Source organism: Dendropsophus ebraccatus, chromosome 11 (genome assembly GCF_027789765.1).
Source record: "Dendropsophus ebraccatus isolate aDenEbr1 chromosome 11, aDenEbr1.pat, whole genome shotgun sequence".
NCBI lineage: Eukaryota > Metazoa > Chordata > Amphibia > Anura > Hylidae > Dendropsophus > Dendropsophus ebraccatus.
In genome coordinates, this window is record NC_091464.1 from 13547233 (window position 1) to 13567412 (window position 20180).

General features: G+C 45.4%; 1 protein-coding gene across 1 annotated transcript in view; it reads left to right on the plus strand.

Moving 5' to 3' along the window:
* Positions 1–6857: 6857 nt before the first annotated feature.
* LRRN2 (leucine rich repeat neuronal 2) overlaps positions 6858–20180 on the plus strand; it is a 34484-nt gene continuing 21161 nt past the window's right edge. The window contains exon 1 of the mRNA XM_069944678.1: positions 6858–7037. The gene's annotated coding sequence lies outside the window, so the exon portion shown is untranslated. The remainder of the gene's footprint in view (positions 7038–20180) is intronic.

Sequence of the window (20180 nt, forward strand, 5' to 3'; positions counted from 1 at the left end):
AGGACATCACACACAGATCATTAGCAGCACACTATACATTACATAGGACATCACACACACAGATCATTAGCAGCACACTATACATACCATAGGACATCACACACACAGATCATTAGCAGCACACTATACATTACATAGGACATCACACACACAGATCATTAGCAGCACACTATACATACCATAGGACATCACACACACAGATCATTAGCAGCACACTATACATACCATAGGACATCACATACACAGATCATTAGCAGCACACTATACATTACATAGGACATCACACATACACAGATCATTAGCAGCACACTATACATTACATAGGACATCACACACACACAGATCATTAGCAGCACACTATACATTACATAGGACATCACACATACACAGATCATTAGCAGCACACTATACATTACATAGGACATCACACATACCTTTGCACATTGAACTCTTCACACACATAGTGGAATAACTTTTTGTAGCTGGGTGCAGTCTAGAAAGGGTTAAATCATCAGGCAGAGGTCCTATGCTAATAACCCCCCCCCCCCCCCACCCCCTCCTCCCGACTGAAGCTGCAGAGGCTCCTGAGCTAAGGTGGAAAGGATGAGAAAGTATAGACTGTGGGGAGTGAAGCTGCCATCACCCCCCACTTCACAATTACATACACCCCAACACTGTACTGCTGATCCCCCACAGTGACCCCCCTCTCCCCCTGCAGACAGCGGCAGCACTTAGAGGGCGGCTCTCTTCAGCTGTGTGCAGGCCGGGTCGGGGGAGGAGACGCCTCACACAGGAGCTGCTGCCTGTGCTGGATGCTCTGCAGAGCCGCAGGGGGATCGTTGGGGAGTCCCTGCTGCCTCCTCTATCCTCTTCAGTTTACTCCCAGGCCACAAAGGAGCCCCCAGGAGCCAGGTGCTGTGTGTGGGGGCGCATCAGAGCCTGCTGCCCTGTGCAGAACGTCACTGATGCTGTGTGTGGTGAGGGAGGGATGGCGCCCCCTAGCTGTCAGCGCCCCGTGCAGTAGCCCGGCCTGCACGGTGCTAGAAACGACCCTGCCCTCATATATTAGTTTGGCCCCTCTGTGCCTCCATATATTATATGAACTCTCTATGCCCTCATACAGTAGTTAGGTCCCCCTGTTCCCCAGTATAGTAGTTAGGTCCCTCTGTAACCCACAGAAAAGTTAGGCTCCTCTGTGCCGCCATTTTCACTGTGAATGCATGTGAGTCACTAACCTGCAGAGGAGATAGCACCAGAATGCATTCTGGGAAGAAAGCAGCTTGGCAGTGTAATGCTCCGGACAATGCTCTGCTGGGCCATTTGAAGAAGGGAAACTGATAGCATGGATATGCATATATCCGTGCCGTCAGTTTCCAGATGCCGATCATATCAGCAGTGTATACTTACCATCAGCCCTTCTATTTCTAGGAACACTGTTTGCCAATATTCAGCCTATGTAAAAGACTCTTAAAGAGGTATTGGAGATAAAAGTATCCACAGAATAGGGGACAAGTAAGAGATTGCAGAGTCGGATCTCCCACCAATTTACTTCTGTGGCACCTTTGTTTTGAATAGAGCGGCGGGTACTGTACATGACTCACACCTCTATTCATTCCTATGGAGCTGCTGGAAAGAACTGAGTGCTGTACTGTTGTGGCTGACTCACATATTTTAATCAAAAAGCATGCTAAGAATCTCAGATATGTAAGTATGTGATACAATACAAACTAGTTATAGTATTACATGAATTACATATGCACACACCTAAGCCTCTGTGCTGTTCTAGTTATCACAATAAGGCAACGATAGCACAATGTTAGAGGCTGAAGAATTGTGCACGCCAAGATTCATTGCTATTGAGAAAAAAATGGGAGAGTAAGTGTAGTGCCATGGAAAGCAGTGCCATTTAGAGGCCGCTTTGAGTAAGGAGCCCACCTATGATCGAGGATGAAGCAAGGGGAGGGATGGAGGCTTAGAGGGCTCACAGTGACTGCTTTGGAAGTAGATAGAATATCTTTGGGACTCTGCAAAAAGTATAGTTAAAAAAAACCCTTTAAGTCTCAGCCTTAAAGAAGACCAGTCAAAATTAATCTGCTAAAGGCAGGGGGCAGAGGAACATAATAAAGAATGTATACTTACCCATCCTCATGTTAGTGCTGCTACACTGCTCCTGCCACTTCAAAACATGGGCTCAGGAATGCCCGCTCAGACAGTCAGTGACTGAGGAGAGGCAACCACTGCAGTCACTGATTGGCTGAGCGGGTACTTTCACCCAGATTGTGACATACTAGGAAGCTGGGTGAAAGTGGAGCTGGTAATGCGGTGCTGTGGGGACACAGGGATGGGTAAGTATACACTCTTTATTATGTTCCTGTACCCCCCCCCCCCCCCCCTGCCTTTAGCAGAGTTCTCATTTTGGCCGTACTTCTTTAATCACTTTACAGCATAAGTCTCTGTTGCTTGTCATTTAAAGTAACATGAGGAGGGAAGTCATTAGGTTTGTCGTAATGTAACTGCTCGTTGGCACCAATGCCAGGAGCATACTCTTTCATTTGGCAGCCTAAGAATCACATTAGACACTTGGCTTCTAGTCCAATATTATCTAGCTCTACCGTCAGGAATAAAGGACTAGATTTTGTATTAATCTTACGCTGTTATTATTTATTATATCACAAATGTGAATGTGTTGTTTGATTTGCTCATTGCAGTGATATGTGATATGTTCAATGGGGTTATCCTGGGACTATTTTTTTTTCTATAAATGAGTACGGGTGGTGACCCACAAAACTTCATTAGGGCATCATAGGAAGCAAAAAAACAAATGCACCAGTGCTTGGTCAGGATGGCGGCAGTGGGGGACTGTGATGACCTGGCTTGCTGACTATGCACATGTTGCCTATTGTATCTTGCACTGGAACTGTCTGTTCTTTGGAGTGACTTGGAGCAACCTGATATCTTCTAGCCACAGAACTCCAGCTTCCGCATCCAGAAGTGGGATAAAGAGTGAAGACCTAAGAGAGTACTTAGACACTGGTCAATGCTGTGGCCCAAAGTCAAACCAGTTTGATGGCACAGCAGGTCCGTATCTGCTGCCCTTTAAAATGTCTGTCTGTCTGACCATCCCATGTGGTTTGTCACCATCTGGCTCGGTTCATTCCAGGACATCTCTGGTTTTGAAGATATTTACTAATGTTGTTTTCCTGGATCCTAGGTAAGAGGATTTTGTGCGGTTTAGTGTTGAGCAGCAATGGAAGTATAACACCATGTAGTGCAGATCTCTGTTAGCAGAAAGTCTTGTAGTTCTCACTTAACTATCAGGTTAAATGGGGATGGGCCAATCAAAAACAAGCAAATGTTAGTGGTGAGGGTGCTGAAGCCATGAGGACCCAAAACTTGTGGCTGGAAGATGTGATTATGGTGGTGTGGGCTAGATAAAGACAATAATGGAAATTAAATGTCTCCAGAGAAGACATCACCTAAAGTCACTGGATGTAACTGCACTGTAATCATTTATGGAGTTTGCTATCTACCACTGTATGATCAATGTGAGATGAAATGTTGGTCTCTATGTAGGGTGTTTTATTGAGAAACAGTATGGTGGACACAGTCTCTGTGCCAGTAAAGTGTAATCATGGTTTGGTGTTAATAGTTTTTTTTCTTTTCCCTCCTTGTGTATGTTCCTGACTGCAAGTGACAACTACACACATCTCCTAAGAAACAGAAAAAAAAACATCTAAAGAAGATGTAGCAATACAACTGAACCAGTCCAATTGTTGGGGCCAGCTGCTGTGGACATCCCAGTGAGTTGGCGGGTTTCCTCTCTCTATGTCTCTTGCCTGTGTCCTTCACTGTAAGACTCCCCGGATTTTTACAGTGGTACCACAGCCTCTCCCGTTCCTAGACCTTTGGCTTTTGTGTCACCTTCTGACCATTTCCCAGGTCCCTGCTTAGGTCTTCTTCTTTTCAATAGTTTTGAGGGAACCTATCAAAATGTTCGGGTTCGAAATTGAATGCTTAGCGTTTGATTTCCAGTGGCTGCAGAAGTTGTATCCTGTCGTAGGGAGTCCCGGAAAACGTGGATACAGCCTATGACCTATGGCTGCATCCATGTGTTCTTCAACTTCTGCAGCCATTGGGAATCAAACGCTGAGCATTCAGTTTCGGGTAATGTTGCCGAACCCGAACATTTTGATTCATCTAACACTACTCTTCAACTCTTTTTTAAGGTTACACAGTCATACAGAAGCAAGAGCTGCTGGGAACTGTAGTTCAATTGTGAGCCTCTGCTTGGCATTACAGGATAGGGGGAAAGTAAGATGTCCGACCTCTGTTCTCCGCTAATCTCCATATTGTTGGGCCCCGGCTTCTGTGTTATGAATAGAGCCGCGGGTCAGTCATGCAGGCCATGGCTCTATTTATTCCTATGGAGTGACGGAAAGAGACAAGTACGCCGGAAGAGTGCTGTACTCTACTTTCAGTGGGCTCCATACGAATTAATAGAGACGGGGGTTGCGTGGCGGACCTGCTGCACTATTCTTAACACAGCAGCCAGGGCCCATTTCGGAGATCAACAGGACAAATTCAATTTTCCACTATTCACATGATAGGGGAAAAGTAGGAGGTTGTGGGGGGATCCGACCTCCGTACCCCCTGTACAGAGGTCGGATCCCCCCACAACCTTCTACTTTTCCCCTATTATGTGAATAGTGGAAAAGTGGATTTTTCCTGGACATCCTCTTTAAGTAGTTAACCAGACTGTACCCGCCAAAATAAAATGACAAAGGCTGAACCTTTGCTTTTCAAAAATCGGAATATTCTAGCAAAAAGGTATCTAACTGCTATTTGTTAGGTACTGCTTAAAAAGTATATGAATATCATTGTGGTGAGCCGTGTAGTAGTTTTGCTGTATTCTGTGTCATTAGCGTGGTGTCCCACAACAGGTGTTTCTTGTCTTTACACCCCTCGCAAAAGTCTGTACTTTAAAGTAAAAGTGGTAATGAAGTTACATAGTTAATACGGTTGAAAAAAGACACATGTCCATCAAGTTCAACCAAGGAGGGGATGGATAAGTTGTATCTACGTTTTGCCACTAGATGTCACTAGTATGTATACTGTGTACCTAAGTATTGCACAGCTGTAGGTAACTAAAGGGTTATTGTTTGTAGAATCTGTGCACCAATGGGAGCTCTTTCTCTTATCTACCTATCTTTATCCTTCTCTTTCTCTTGCACTCTCTTTTCACCCACTCACAGCACATGATACAGACGCTGTAGGATGAAGTCCCATGGGGAGGGGAAGTGTAGCCACACCTTAGTGAGTCTTACTCTGGCTTTGGTATAGGACGGGAGCAAGTCAGAACGGGCCCTGCAGTAGCCAAGTAGGGCCCCAGGGCCCTTATGCCAGGTCCCCTGTGGAGTTTTTGGGTCGGTCTCTGTAGTGAATGGACGCACATGAGATACCTTAGCACTTTTTTCTTGACAGCAGCACTTCCACACACTATGCAGTGCTGAACGCACACTTAGAAAAGACAAGTCAGGAATCATCCCAACCCACGCCGAGAAGCAGTCTCAAAGTGCAGGACAGAAAGAGGAACTGATCTGGATAGAGCAAAGTTACTAGAAGCCTACATACTCTATCCCGCAGCGGGGGTGTCATCAGAGAACTCTGACCACTCTGCTCATCCTAGGTAACAAGGTCTGAGGCTTGTGTCACCCTCTAGGACAGGTTGTTTGACACTGGTGGGCAATCAGTGGTGCAAAGACTAAAGAGTCAAAACATGGGCACAAGTATTCTCTCAAGTATTCTACTTGTGTCTACTGGTGTCACAACAGCATAACATCTGGCTGAGCTATATTCCGACCAACCAACACAGGAGTGGCGTCACACGTTACCATCTAGCAAGTGACCGGTCGAGCATACACCACATTAACATCTAGTCCAACAGGTGTGTGTGTTGTTGTTTGTGTGTATACTACAGACTCTTGTCATTACAGTAACATTAGTCACATTATGTCATGTCACTGCACTTTTCCGTGATTTTTCGCCAGCTTTGTTCCTCTCTTCCCCCTTACTCTCCTCTTCCGCCATCCACAGGTGTTCCATGTAGGACCCTTACTGGTGGAGCTTGACTCTTTGCACTGATCCGGCTGACTCCAGTGCATGGGCCGCTATAGACAATGACATGCACAGGTGCAAAGCGGAGGGCTGAAGATCCATATGAGGATAATAAATGGTTCGCCTGCTGTCTGTCAATGTCATGCGTTCTAGAGATCTCGTATCATCTCTTACCCACAAATTATCACTTAGTTTCCTAGCAACCAGCCGGCACGGAGAGGTTGGGGTGAGGGGGATTAAGAGGGGATTCATATGATTGATGAAAAGGAATGTACTAATGAGATTCTAATCTACAGATTTACCTATCCGGGCTATAACATTTATACCGCTCTATGGCCTTTGCCATTCTTTTAAAATTTGATATGTAGATTACCTCGAAATAAAAAAAATCTGGTTTATTTATATGCGTATCACACCTTTTCCTCTATTTCGGATATGTATATATATAACGCGTCCATGTGATATAGAGAAAGATATAACAAGTTACATCCGTATCTTTACTGTATTGTCCAGAATCCCAGCCACAGGTTGGCATCAGATGCTTTATGTGCAGGGACAGTTATGCAGTGGTGAGCGCTTGCCACTGGTTGGCACTGCCCCCTACCTTTACCCTGCGTTTGTGTGTATGATTGCAAATCAGTGGGCTTGGAGATGGGAAGCGCCCCTCCTCCCATCCTGCTCCCCCCCCCTCCATCTCTGCTTCTGCATCCCACTCACATCTTCCAGCGAGGAGAGAGGGAGAATACAGTCTGCAGTGCCAAGGAAAAAGGGCAGTGTGGGTGTCACAGGAGGACTGGACTTGGCATCACCAGATAGAAGGTTGGATGGTGAAAAGCATTTACCCATCCACCCAGACACTGGACAGATCCTTCCTATGTGGAGAGCAAAGGCAAAGAGCGACCGCAGGAGGAAGAATCCTCAAGGTAAATATCCGAAATATTGAATAACTTCCCAATATAAATCTCCATTCATGTCCTATCTGTCAGTCCCCATTCCCTCCATTCCCCTGCTGTCATGCTGTACAGTATATCCTTCATGTGTCTGCGCTTCAATACAATGTCGGAAAGCAAAGTATTAGCCTCGATATACAAAAACTAGTTATCACTGAAGGGTTAATGGAGCCATGTTTTTTTTATTTTATTTTTTTATACTATTATTTAATTTCATTATTTTCTGACCTGGTCGGTGATGTTGCTGCCACTGATTTCCTATAGAAATTGTAATTCCTTATTCCGAGCAGCTGGAAGCTCCATCCGAAATGTGCATTAAACTGTAAATCGATGGATGGTCCCAGATTATAGCGTATAAAATTCTACCCTGACGGCAGCTATGGCTACTAATATCTCCATGAGTACCCTCGTAATATGGTTATTGTACTTAGACGTCCCTTGCTGTAGTCTCCGTTTTTCAGTTTTTACTGTAATAACGATTAAAGTCGGCGAATTCCATATTGGTATAACTGTGAAAGATGAATTCTTATGGAAATTTTCTTGCATTTTTCACGGTTATTTATTCCATCCAAACCTTTGCTCCTGCCTACGCGTGACTGTCAGTACTGTATGTATGTGACATGATGTGATGCCACATGTTGCAGGCCTCATTCATTCCTGACTCAGTAGTGCAGGGGGGCTGTAGGAATGGAGAAGCGCTCTGAGAATATTTCATAGGATTGCCCTATATATATATATATATATATATATATATATATATATATATATATATATACCATCATACAGAACTTCATATAAAGATGATGATCTGTATGATTGTATGTGCATCTAAAACATACAATTTCCTTCTTGAGCTGTAAATTTGGATTCTCGTCTTGTCGTGTTTTATCTGGACATTCCGTCCATGTGAAAGCTCATTCGGACCCAATTTCTGTATTGAATGAAACCCCTGTGTCCCTTTACAGGACGTGTCTCCATAGTCTGTGTATCCAACCCAAGGATATGTATGTTCCCACAGAGGTCTGGTGTGCTGGCTTTATGCCTCGGCAGGCCACATTTGATGCTTGTTTCTATGGAAACGGCACATTTTCTATCTTGGATTTGTGTGACAGGTCTGATGGCTTCTCGCTTCAGTGTGAGAAGCGTTCAGCACAAGATGGAGCCCGGCTCCTCTTACATTCTCCTGTGCCTTATCCTCCCATTAAGGTGTCTGTCTCCGCTCTTCATCTGCTTTTATTGCCTTTACCTCGGCTCTGGCTTATTCCATCCAGAACGCACATTATCTAAGGGGTCATTTTACAAACGTTAAGTGAAAAAACAACAGCACTAAAGAAAGCAATAGGAGGCACTGCAGCGGTGAATACAGGGAGCTATGGAGTCACTGTATACAATTATGACTGCAATGTGGCAGGTGGATTGCAGGGGGAAAAAACACACATTTTATTCTCTTTTTTTATTGAATTTTTTTTTAAATCCCTTGAAATAATTGGATACAAGCAACAAATGTCTGTTTGTGTGGGCTCTGACGGAAGTTGTGCACAGGGGGGCTGTGACTCATTCTACACAGTAAAGCATTCTCAGCAGATATAGGGGTCGGTATGGATGAAGCCTTTGCTTAGTATGGCAGTTGGTTTACCAACAGTAATCTAATATTTCTCTCTTTAACAAGGTAGTACTTGGCTTAAATCGTACTGGTCACGTAATTTTTACTGTATACTCGCTTTTTTAACGTTTTCTATGTTTAAATCAATGTTATATATATAAGGCCAACGGTGCTCCATCCCTCCGTGCTGATATTTGGTCTTTCCTCTGTTCAAAAATGGAGACCAAACACATGGAAGTCCCCGTCCTCTGTGCGATCACACATCGAAAGACACCTGTACATCATGCTGGTTGTACAGTATATTAGCTGAGGGCAATTACCTTATGCTAATTATATTATTAACCTATACTAATTCTATTATCAGCTCTGCAGCTTAACGGGAGACATTGTTCTCTGTTATGTAACAGTTCAGTCAGTGTAATGTCACTGTGTGGTTACAGAGGCTTTGGTGCTGTGTGACAGGAGAGCTGACCATACAATGCGAGCACATCCCAGGATTCTCTGCTACTTAATGTGGACATATAGCAGCTGTGCACATGCACAGTGAAGGGAGAAACCTAGTGGTCATATGTATAACCTTGATTTAAATATAAAAAACTTAAAAAAAAAAAAAAAAGAGCATATTGTAAAACTACTTGCAATCACAACCCTGTTGATTTATTTTTTTTTAAGTGACAGTGCCTCTTTAAAGCTGTAGATAATAGATATAAAGTGCACAGCATCATTTACAGCAGCATCCAGCCCACAAGCAGCCATTTTCATAAAAACAAAGTTTTGTTCACCTGTTCACACTTGCATGTGTTGCTCCACATTTGTCTGTATGGAGTAGACGCAGAATACACAGCCAATATTCTGCTATGGAGGTTCTCTCATGTAGAATGTATTGTATGAAGGTAGCAATGCCTGGAACACTTACATGAAATATGGCATCAACGATTTGGTGTGTAAAGGTTGTCCTTAAATATTAGGCCATCCAGCAATATAGAAGAACACTGGAGGGAAACCGATGCCAGAACCGATTGCACTGTAGTAGTATTAATATTTGTTCCTGTCATGTGTCATGTCGTTCTCATCCAGACACTGAATAGGAGAACATGTCTTCTGCCATTTTTCTATCCAGCTCTGAACTTTTAAAGGGGTACTCCGGCGAAAAACTTTTTCTTTCATATGAACTGGTGTCAGAAAGGTTTATAGATTTGTAATTTACTTCTATGTAAAAATCTCCAGTCTTCCAGTACTTACCAGCTTCTGTATGTCCTGCAGGAAGTGGTGTATTCTTTCCAGTCTGACATAGTGCTCTCTGCTGCCACCTCTGTCCATATCAGGAACTGTCCAGAGCAGTAACAAATCCCCATAGAAACCCTCGTTTTCTGTGGACAGTTCCTGACATGGACAGAGGTGGCAGCAGAGAGCACTGTGTGAGACTGGAAAAAACACACCACTTCCTGCAGGACATAAAGCAACTGATAAGTACTGGAAGACTGGAGATTTTTAAATAGAAGTAAATTACAAATGTATATAAATTTCTGAAACCAGTTGATTTGAAGGAAAAAGATTTTCCCAACTGCTGTGAAGCCCCGCCCAGGTGACAGTGTCCACCAATGAAATGAAGCGAGTGGGGGGGGCAGTATCACTTTAAATATATCTAAGGCTATATTCCCACAATGTAAAATGAAAGGGCAAATTGCATAATAACGGCCGTCATTTTGACAGTGTAAGAACATAGCTCAATGTATGACTATCGGTGCTTGTAATGAACAGGCTTAGACTATGTGCACACACCGTCTTCTTTCAGCCATTTGACAGCCATCCAGTAACGGAATCTAATAGGTCCTTTTTGGGCGGTAGCCCCGGGCCCTGAGCTCTTGGGGGGCCCATGGACACCCCCAAAAAATTATACTTTTAATGGTGTATTGCATACAGTTCTGCCATGATTTGCTAACAATTGCTGCTTTTTTACTGCAATTTTGCACAAATCAGGGCATCATGACAATAACTATCCTGTACTATATGCACAATGCTAGTGCTGCTATAGTCACAGCGGGGTGCAGGGGGCCCAGGTTTGGTGAACAGCAGGGGCCTATGGTAAAGGTAATCCGCCCCTGCAGCTTTAAGGATAGTCGACATTTCAAGGCCAAATAACGGCTGTCATTCATAATCAAATGGGGGAAAAAAGGAGTGTGAACATAGCCTAAGGCTATGACAAAACGACATTCGTTTTTATTGGATGGCCATCATGGTGCGTGAACATAGCCTTATGTATGCAATCTAAAAGGCATACAATGAGCACTGTCTTGCTAATGAAAAATTGTTAATTGTTGCATAAAAATGCGGATACAGGTGCAGGTACAGGACTCCAATAAACAGGTCCAGCTTTTCAGCTGGTGGAGTTTCCTAAACATTGCATGTTTTTATGCCTAAACACCACAGTACATATCATGGGGGCCCTAATATATATATATATATATATATATATATATATATATATATATACATACATACACATGGTGGTCCAAAAGTTGCCCCTAGCAACCAATCAGATTTCACCTTTCATTTTCAATAGAGCTTGTGAGGAATGAGAGGTGGAATCTGATTGGTTGCTAGGGGCAACTGAGCCAGTTTCACTTTACACCATGTTTGATAAATCTCCCCATTCAGCTTTGAAAGGGTTATCCAGCGCTACAAAAACATGGCCACTTTCCCCCCTCTCTTGTCTCCAGATTGGGTGGGGTTTCAAACTCAGTTCCATTGAAGTAAATGGAGCTTAATTGCAAACCACTCCTGACCTGGAGACAAGAGAGGGGGAAAGTGGCCATGTTTTTGTAGCACTGGATAACCCCTTTAATGTGACACTATGTCATTTCACTTCATCTATCCTTTGAGTCTATTAAAGCCATATGGTAAAAGTTGGTGCATATGGCCATGTGGTTTCTATACTTTTATTATCCATCCATAGGGGCCATAGGTCCATATGCTGGGCAGATTAGTGCTGATGTTTAGATGCAGAGTAATATCATTCATCCGTATCTGACATTTGCACATATGTCCCAGATGTCTTACATGACAATTCATTCAGCCCTCAATTTCCAAATATCTGAAGAATAAAAGATGCTTATAGCTGAATAAGACCTGTACCTCTAGTAACAGAATGATAACCAGTAGTTTTAGTCACGACGTACATTATGTGATTATCTAACAAATCATTATGTCCTTACAGCCTGTACTATAGTCCATCATTTATTCCTGAACGCACAGTTCTGTAGACTATTGGGCTTAAAGGGGTAGTGCCACCACCATTCCCCCACTCTACCCATCCTGGCTGGCCCCCATCCCCACACACTACCCATCCTGGCTGGCCCCATGCTCACAAACTACCCATCCTGGCTGCCCCTGATCCCAACACACTACCCATTATGGCTGGCCCCCATCCTTACACACTACCCATCCTGGCTGCCCCCATGCTCACAAATACCCATCCTGGCTTCCCCCCATCTCCATACACTACCCATTCTGGCTGCCCCCCATCCCCACACAATACCCATCCTGGCTGACCCCCATCCCCACACACTACCTATCCTGGCTGGCCCCCATCCTTACAAACTACCCATCCTGGCTGACCCCCATCCCCACACACTACCTATCCTGTCTGGCCCCCATCCTAACACACTACCCATCCTGGCTGCACACATCCCCACACACTACCCATTCTGGCTGCCCCCATCCCCACACACTACCCATCCTGGCTGCCCCCCATCCCCACACACTACCTATCCTGGCTGGCCCCCATCCTTACAAACTACCCATCCTGGCTGCCCCCCATCCCCACACACTACCCATGCTGGCTGTGCCCCATCCCCACACACTACCCATCCTGGCTGCCCCAACATCCCCACATACTACCCATCCTGGCTGACCCCCATCCCAACACATTACCCATCCTGGCTGCCCCCCCATACCAACACACTACCCATCCTGGCTGCCCCCCATCCCAACACACTACCCATTATGGCTGGCCCCCATCCTTACACACTACCCATCCTGGCTGCCCCCATGCTCACAAACTACCCATCCTGGCTGCCCCCCATCCCCATACACTACCCATCCTGGCTGCCTCCATCCCCACATACTACCCATTCTGGCTGCCCCCATCCCTACACACTACCCATCCTGGCTGGCCCCCATCCCCACATACTACCCATTCTGGCTGCCCCCATCCCCACACACTACCCATCCTGGCTGACCCCCATCCCAACACACTACACATCCTGGCTGCCCCCCCATACCAACACACTACCCATCCTGGCTGCCCCCCATCCCAACACACTACCCATTATGGCTGGCCCCCATCCTTACACACTACCCATCCTGGCTGCCCCCATGCTCACAAACTACCCATCCTGGCTGCCCCCCATACACTACCCATCCTGGCTGCCCCCCATCCCCATAAACTACCCATTCTGGCTGCCCCCCATGCCCACACACTACCCATCCTGGCTGCCCCCCATCCCCACACACTACCCACCTGCCCCCCATCCCCACAGACAGTATCCAACCTAACCCCCCAATGGTCCTCCAGGTCTTAAGGATACCCGATGCCACGAGCGCCAGGTGACGTCACTGGCACTTGCGTTCCGAGGCAGGGCAGGAGCGTGGCGGCACTGCTGCCATGGCTCACATATCCAATAGATGAGTGTGGTATGTGGCACGGGCTGCGGCTGCATGGATCTCAGCGTTGGTGGGCCGCGGGTGGCAGGACATCTGATCAGGCACCTGGTACTTGGGTGGATGGACAAAACATATCACCTATGCGGCGAGGCCCGGGGCAGTGAAGGGACCCACTAGGCGGAGGGTCAGAGTCCAAACCTGGAGGGCCCTTCTGCTGGTCTGGGCCCCTGTGCAGCTGAACTGGCTGCACATGTGATATGTCCACTACTGCTATTAAAGTTATATAAAGCTGGGTTCACACTGAGTTTTTGCAATCAGGTTTTCTCACCCATTTTATGCAAAAAACGGATGAAAAAAGGAATACATTTGCGTGCATCAGTTTTTCCTTTGACTTCCATTATAAAAAAAAATTGATCAAAATGCACCTGTTTTTTTTTTTTTTTACCTACACAAAATCGTGGTTGAATCATGATGCATTTTGATCTTTTTTTTATCCTTTTTTTTATCCTTTTTTTTAATAATGGAAGTCAATGGAAAAAAATGGATCGCTATGCTTGTACACAATAAAACAAATGCATTCTATTTTGTTTATAAATCAACTTTCAATGAGGGGTAGCAGTAAGGGGCCACACAGGGGGCCTGCAATAAAGACCCCACTGCTGTTCTTTATATACAACCAAGACCAGGCCCACTCTGTATACAGACCCCAGGGCAGAACCCAAATATATACAGACCTCTGTACACCCAGCAGCTGATGAAGACCAGAGGTTTGTTTTCACCCATGTAATAAGCCAGTATTCGCCCACCTCAGTATATAACGCTTGGGGGCATTCATACGTTCTTTAATTTTGGTCCATGTACATTTCTAATGGACTATGGAACTCCCAATACAGTTAAAATTTTTGTGCTACTGTACTGACACAGCAGTCCGTGCATGTATGATATGCTGGGAGCTTCAAAACTGTATATCTTTGCACTACTGTACTGAAACAGTGTCAGTACAATAGTACAAAGATTTTAACAGCTTTGGAGCTCCCATCATCATCATCATACGTGCATGGACGGAATGTGTGATAGCCCCTTAGTAAATGTTTAAACTAACTGGAATATCTCATAGTGACCCGAGTTAGAGGTCTAGAGATTCCTTCAGGCACATAGATACTCACCAGTGGCGTAGCTACCATAGAGGCAGGGTAGGCAGCTGCTATGGGGCTCGTGCAGGAGGGGGGTCCGGGGGGAGAAGGTAAGAGCATATGTCCTTCTGCTTAACCCCTTATGTACTGCAGTGTGTAAGTGACCCAATGTTTACTTTCATGCAACACAAAAAAAGGGTTACCAAGCAAAAGACAGAGATCTCTTCTTCACTGCACTGATAACTTCGGACCTCTGTTCTCCAGCTGCGCAATCAAGTAGGAAAATGTGCAGAGCTCCATGCAGAGGTCAGGGGTTATCAGCAATAAAGCAAAGATCTCTTTGTCTTCTGAACATTGGGTCACTTACACACTACAGTACATAAGGGGATAAGCAGAAGGTAGTCTGCTCCTGCACCTATGTATTTAACCATAAGGGCTCCTAATGGGCCCTTATAGGTAAAAACAGTGGACTGTCATAGCAAGCAGCCATTGGCTCTCTGCTCTGCAGTAACTCTTGTGGCTGATATATATATTTAGAGAGAGAGAGAGAGAGCAGGGCCCCTTAAATTTTTTTGCTGTGGGGCCCCGTGAATCCTAGCTACGCCCCTGATACTCACCACTCCTGGTACAGACTCATCTCCACCCCTGGCATAATAAATTATTGTAATGAACTCAATACACTTTTCTTAAAGGGAATGTATCGCCTATTTTTTTCTTTTACTTATTAGAGTTAGATACTGAAACATGTTCTTTTTTTCTGGAATCTGACCATAAAATTTTATACATTGTTATAGGGGCTGCCATCTTGCCCGAGCTGTTTTTACTGCATTTAGTGATATGCTTTACAGCCAGACTCATGGACATAGACAACAACAGACAGGACCTGTCCACATTTAATTAAAGGGGTACTCTGGTCATTTACATTTTTGATACAGTGCTGGAGCTGCATAGAAAAGAAACATCCTATTGTTACCCAACCACGCTGCCCTCCTGTGGTGTCTTTGGGTCCCCACTGAACGCACCAGCTATGTTGATGTAGAAAATAGTGGTTGGAGCATTCAGCAGGGGACCTGAAGATGCCGCAGTAGGACCCCGCGGGAGTGTGGGTGGGTAAGAATAGAATGTTTATTATTTTTTATGCAGCCCCAGTGTTATATAAAAAGAAAATAAATGGTCAAAACCCCTTTAATGTGAAACATTACCAAGCAAATTCTACCTTTGGACCTTTGGAGACGTCATTCCACAGGGAGCTGCTTGTATCACAGGTGTCACATGTTGCTGTAAAGCTATACAGATCACTTTCTGGCAGCCTCCTCTTATCACCATAGACAGAAAGGCTCAGCTTGGTTTTAGACCTAGTGGCGAAAATGAAAACTACAACATTTTATTTTTGCTTTTTACTCCTTGGGTTCTTGGGTTTTGTTTTTTTGCAGGATGAGCACTAGAGATGAGCGAACCGGGATCGGTTTCGAGTCGATCCGAACCCGAACTTTCAGCATTTGATTAGCTGGGGCTGCTGAACTTGGATAAAGCTCTATGGTTGTCTGGAAAACATGGATACAGCCAATGACTATATCCATGTTTTCTACATAGCCTTAGGGCTTTATCCAAGTTCAGCAGCCACCGCTAATCAAATGCCGAAAGTTCGGGTTCGGATCGACTCGAGCATGCTCCAGGTTCGCTCATCTCTTGTGAGTAACTGTCAGTCAACCCCCTTAATGCTGTTATTGCTTTTGACCACAGCATTTAGGGGGTTAAATGATCAACATCAACGAGAACACTTATGTCGTGATCAGCAGCGGTTGTCTGCTAGAGATAGCAGCCGCTGTGTGTGGAGCTGTCCAGCTCCTGAGTCCGCTCCATACCCCCCTTTTCCCCTGCCTGTCACGCTAATGTATGTGTGGCAGTGTGGAAGGGGTTAATCTTCTCCTTCCAGATGCAGCTGCTGATGGAAAATCAGGTAGCTGTGAAAACATCCTGAGCGTTGGCGAGTTCTGTGCACCATCTCTATTCTTCTCAATAGGACTTGTGCACGGATCTCGCCAACGCTTAGGATGAACTTCCGTCCGCAGCTGCATCTGCACAGGGAAGTTTAAAAGCTGTCACTTTGACAGGTACGCTTGCAGAGGCTGGGCTGGATTTTGTTGCCCATAAGCAGAAAATTACTTACCCATTAAATCCGCTGCTATTCCAGATTATCCACATCAGGTCCGGGCCTCAGTGTCTCATATCATACATGTAAGCACTGGTGCCTAGGTCAGTGACTGGCTATAGCGGGCACCTGAATGATATCTGTGACGCCATCAGTCAGTGGCAGATTAAATGTACCCTAGGCCCTGGACACTCCACCCAAAAACAATACACTTTACCTTGGCTATTGTAGACATTCACTATAGTACACTATTTTTCTTTTTTTTTGTTCTTCAAGGCTATGTTCACACTACGTTAAATAACGGCCGTTGTTTTCACCGGCCGGATTTTTTGCGTCCAAAACTACGGCCGTAGAATTACGATCGTACGGGATAGTCGTGAAACAACGGCCACTGTTTTATTTTGATTCCTAGCATGTTTATAAGCGGGATGAAACAGGTCATTTACTTTAAATACCACCCCCAGCCCGAGAAACCACTCAGAAATTTTTTTACATTAAAATCAAGTTTAATTCGGCAGATACGTTCGCGGCTGCATTGAAATCCACGGCCGTTGTTGCAGTATTACCGTCCGGAAATAATTGACATGTTCATTCGGGGATGTATAAACAACGGCCGTTATCTGATACGTAGTGTGCATTCAACGGCCGTAGTTACATTGCATAACGGCCGTTATTTTACGTAGTGTGAACATAGCGCAATACTGTTTAAACAGGGCCCCTCTATGGGAGTATCCCATTCTGTGTACTTCCAGCGTTAGCAGTCCTTAGATGTTCCCAGCCTAATCTACCTACAGTATCCATTACACGATACCGACATTGGTATCCCCAACTTGTTGAGGGGTGATAGGGGTCAAAGCCCAAGGGGCAAAAAGATGAGCAGCTCTACAGCTCTGATGTCTCTTCCCATCTCCTAAGGTTTTACAAGAGACGCTGGGCTCGTATTCTCTCCATTCTCTCTTTCTTTCTTTAACTATTTTTAAAAATCTACTTTGAGGCAATAAAAAGACAATGGGGGAGATTTATCAAACATGGTGTAAAGTGAAACTGGCTCAGTTGCCCCTAGCAACCAATCAGATTCCACCTTTCATCCCTCACAGACTCTTTGGAAAATGAAAGGTGGAATCTGATTGGTTGCTAGGGGCAACTGAGCCAGTTTCACTTTACACCATGTTTGATAAATCTCCTCCAATATGTATAAGGATCTGGTTTTAATTAATAAAATATATGTGATTAAAAAAAAATATTTTTTTTTGTATTTTATTTTACATGAACAAGTTCTTAGGGTCATTTTACACAGAAAGATTATCTGACAGATTATCTGCCAAAAATTTGAAGCCAAAGCCAAGAATGGATTGGAAAAGAGGAAAAATCTCAGGCTTTCCTTTATGACCTGTTCCCTGTTTATAGTCTGTTTCTGGCTTTGGCTTTAAATCTTTGGCAGATAATCTGTCAGATAATCTTTCTGTGTAAATGGACCCTAAGTGCGACTATTAGATCAAAGCGTAATTCCCACTGACAAACAGTTCTGTGATTCAAGTATCTAATTATAAAACCAAAGATACTTTTATCTGTTTAGTGAGTAAAGTTATTAGAACCAACAAAAACCAGCAGAACAGAAAAGCATAATACCAGGTAGCACCAGACATAATACTGGACAGATTCTTAGGGCCCTATTACACAGAGCTATAATCTTCCTAGTCAGGCCGTGTAATAAAGACAACGATCAGCCAGTGCTACTGTCTGCCCCCCGGAACCGTCCTGACTTCTGCCTGGTCCCGCAGCAGCTGTAAGTACTGCAGAGGAAGGTATCGGGGAGCAGACAGAAGCACCAGGGAGCATGGTCATGTAAAGTATGAACTTACTGGGCAAGAGCCACACTGACATTGCTAACTATGTCCATGTAACCCTTGCTGCACGATGGTCGAGCCGTGTAATAGGCTCAGTAAGCGAGCGCCGATCTCGCTGATCAGCACTCTAATACAGCCCTCTGTTTACATTATCCAAAAATGTAAGTGATAGAACAAAAAGTTCCATGATTGTTTTGTCTGCTCTGAGACCCTTCCTCCCCTTATCCCACTGTCCCCTTATACCGCTTCACTCAGAATTGTCACATATACAACAACAGATTCTACTGTAATGTGCAGGAAATAAAGCCATAAAAAACAGTAGAAATGTTCTGACTGAAAATGAGCGAATTTACAGTAGGAACGAATCAAAGTGCGTTTACAAAGGTCATTGCTTTCTGCACGAATAACTAAGGGTCCTATTAGACAAAGCGATTTTCAACAATTAACTGTAAGAAATCGCTAAAAAGATTGTTCACCATTAACCTGAAATCGATCGCCGTATTACACAGAGTGATAGTCGTTACTACGATCGTTTACTCCTCCTGATCCCAGCAAATGAAGGGATAATGTGGAATTACATTAAACAATTAGTGAACGAATGCGGAATTACAGCAAACGATTAGCAAACGATTAACAATGATTTTGGTGTCAGCACCAAACCAACAATGAACGATTTCTCGTTGGATGTTTGTTGCCTGCATTTACACAAAGCAATTATTATGTGTTTTGAGCGGTTTTGGTGCTTTTTGTGCAGGCTCACCCCCTCTGGATGCAGAAAATGAGCTAAACAGCGTTCACTCTGACACTGCCCCTTACTCCTGGCCCCCACCGTCTTCTCTTCAATGGGCTGGGTTAGCTATTATAGCCCTGCCTACTGAGGAGAGGGAGGGCACCTGACCCACTGACTTCAGCTTCAGTGTGCCTGCTTCCAATAACAGTGTGCACCCTTTGGCTGCACACAAACAAGAGCAGGGTAGTGATGTAAACCCAGGAATCATGTAGCTCACATTCCCCTCCATCTCCTGACCCCTTAGCCACCAGCCACTGCAGCAAACTGCTCCCCCCCCCCCCCGCCAGACATCATCCACCACCGCCCGCAGCACTCCCCCAACTAACTCACCCACCCCAGACATCATCCTCCGCCGCCAGCAGCATCCCCTGACTAGCCCTCCACCCGGACATCATCCATTGACTGCCCTCCTGGACATAATCCACTGCCGCCGGCAGCATCGCCTGACTGCCCCCCTCCCTGACATCATCCACCACCGCCTGCAGCATCCCCTGACACCCCCCCCCCTTCTGGACATCAACTCCCTGCTGCCTGCAGCATCCATTGACTGCGCCCCTTCCCAGACATCATCCACCGCCGCTCGCAGCATCCCCTGACTGCCCCCCCCATGGACATCATCCGCCACCGCCCGCAGCATCCCCTGACGCCTCCCCTTCCCAGACATCACACATTGCCACCTGCAGCATCCCCTGACTGCCCCCCACCCCCGCTGGGGCATCATCCACCTCTGCCCGCAGCATCCCCAGACTGCCCCCCCTCCTGGACATCATACACTGCCACCTGCAGCATCCCCTGACTGCCCACCCCTCCAGGACATCATCCACTGTTGCCCACAGCACTTTCCCGACTGACCCCCCCCTGCCTCACCCCTGCTATCTCACTACCTTACCTCTGCTGCTTCACTGACTCATCTCTGCTACTTCACT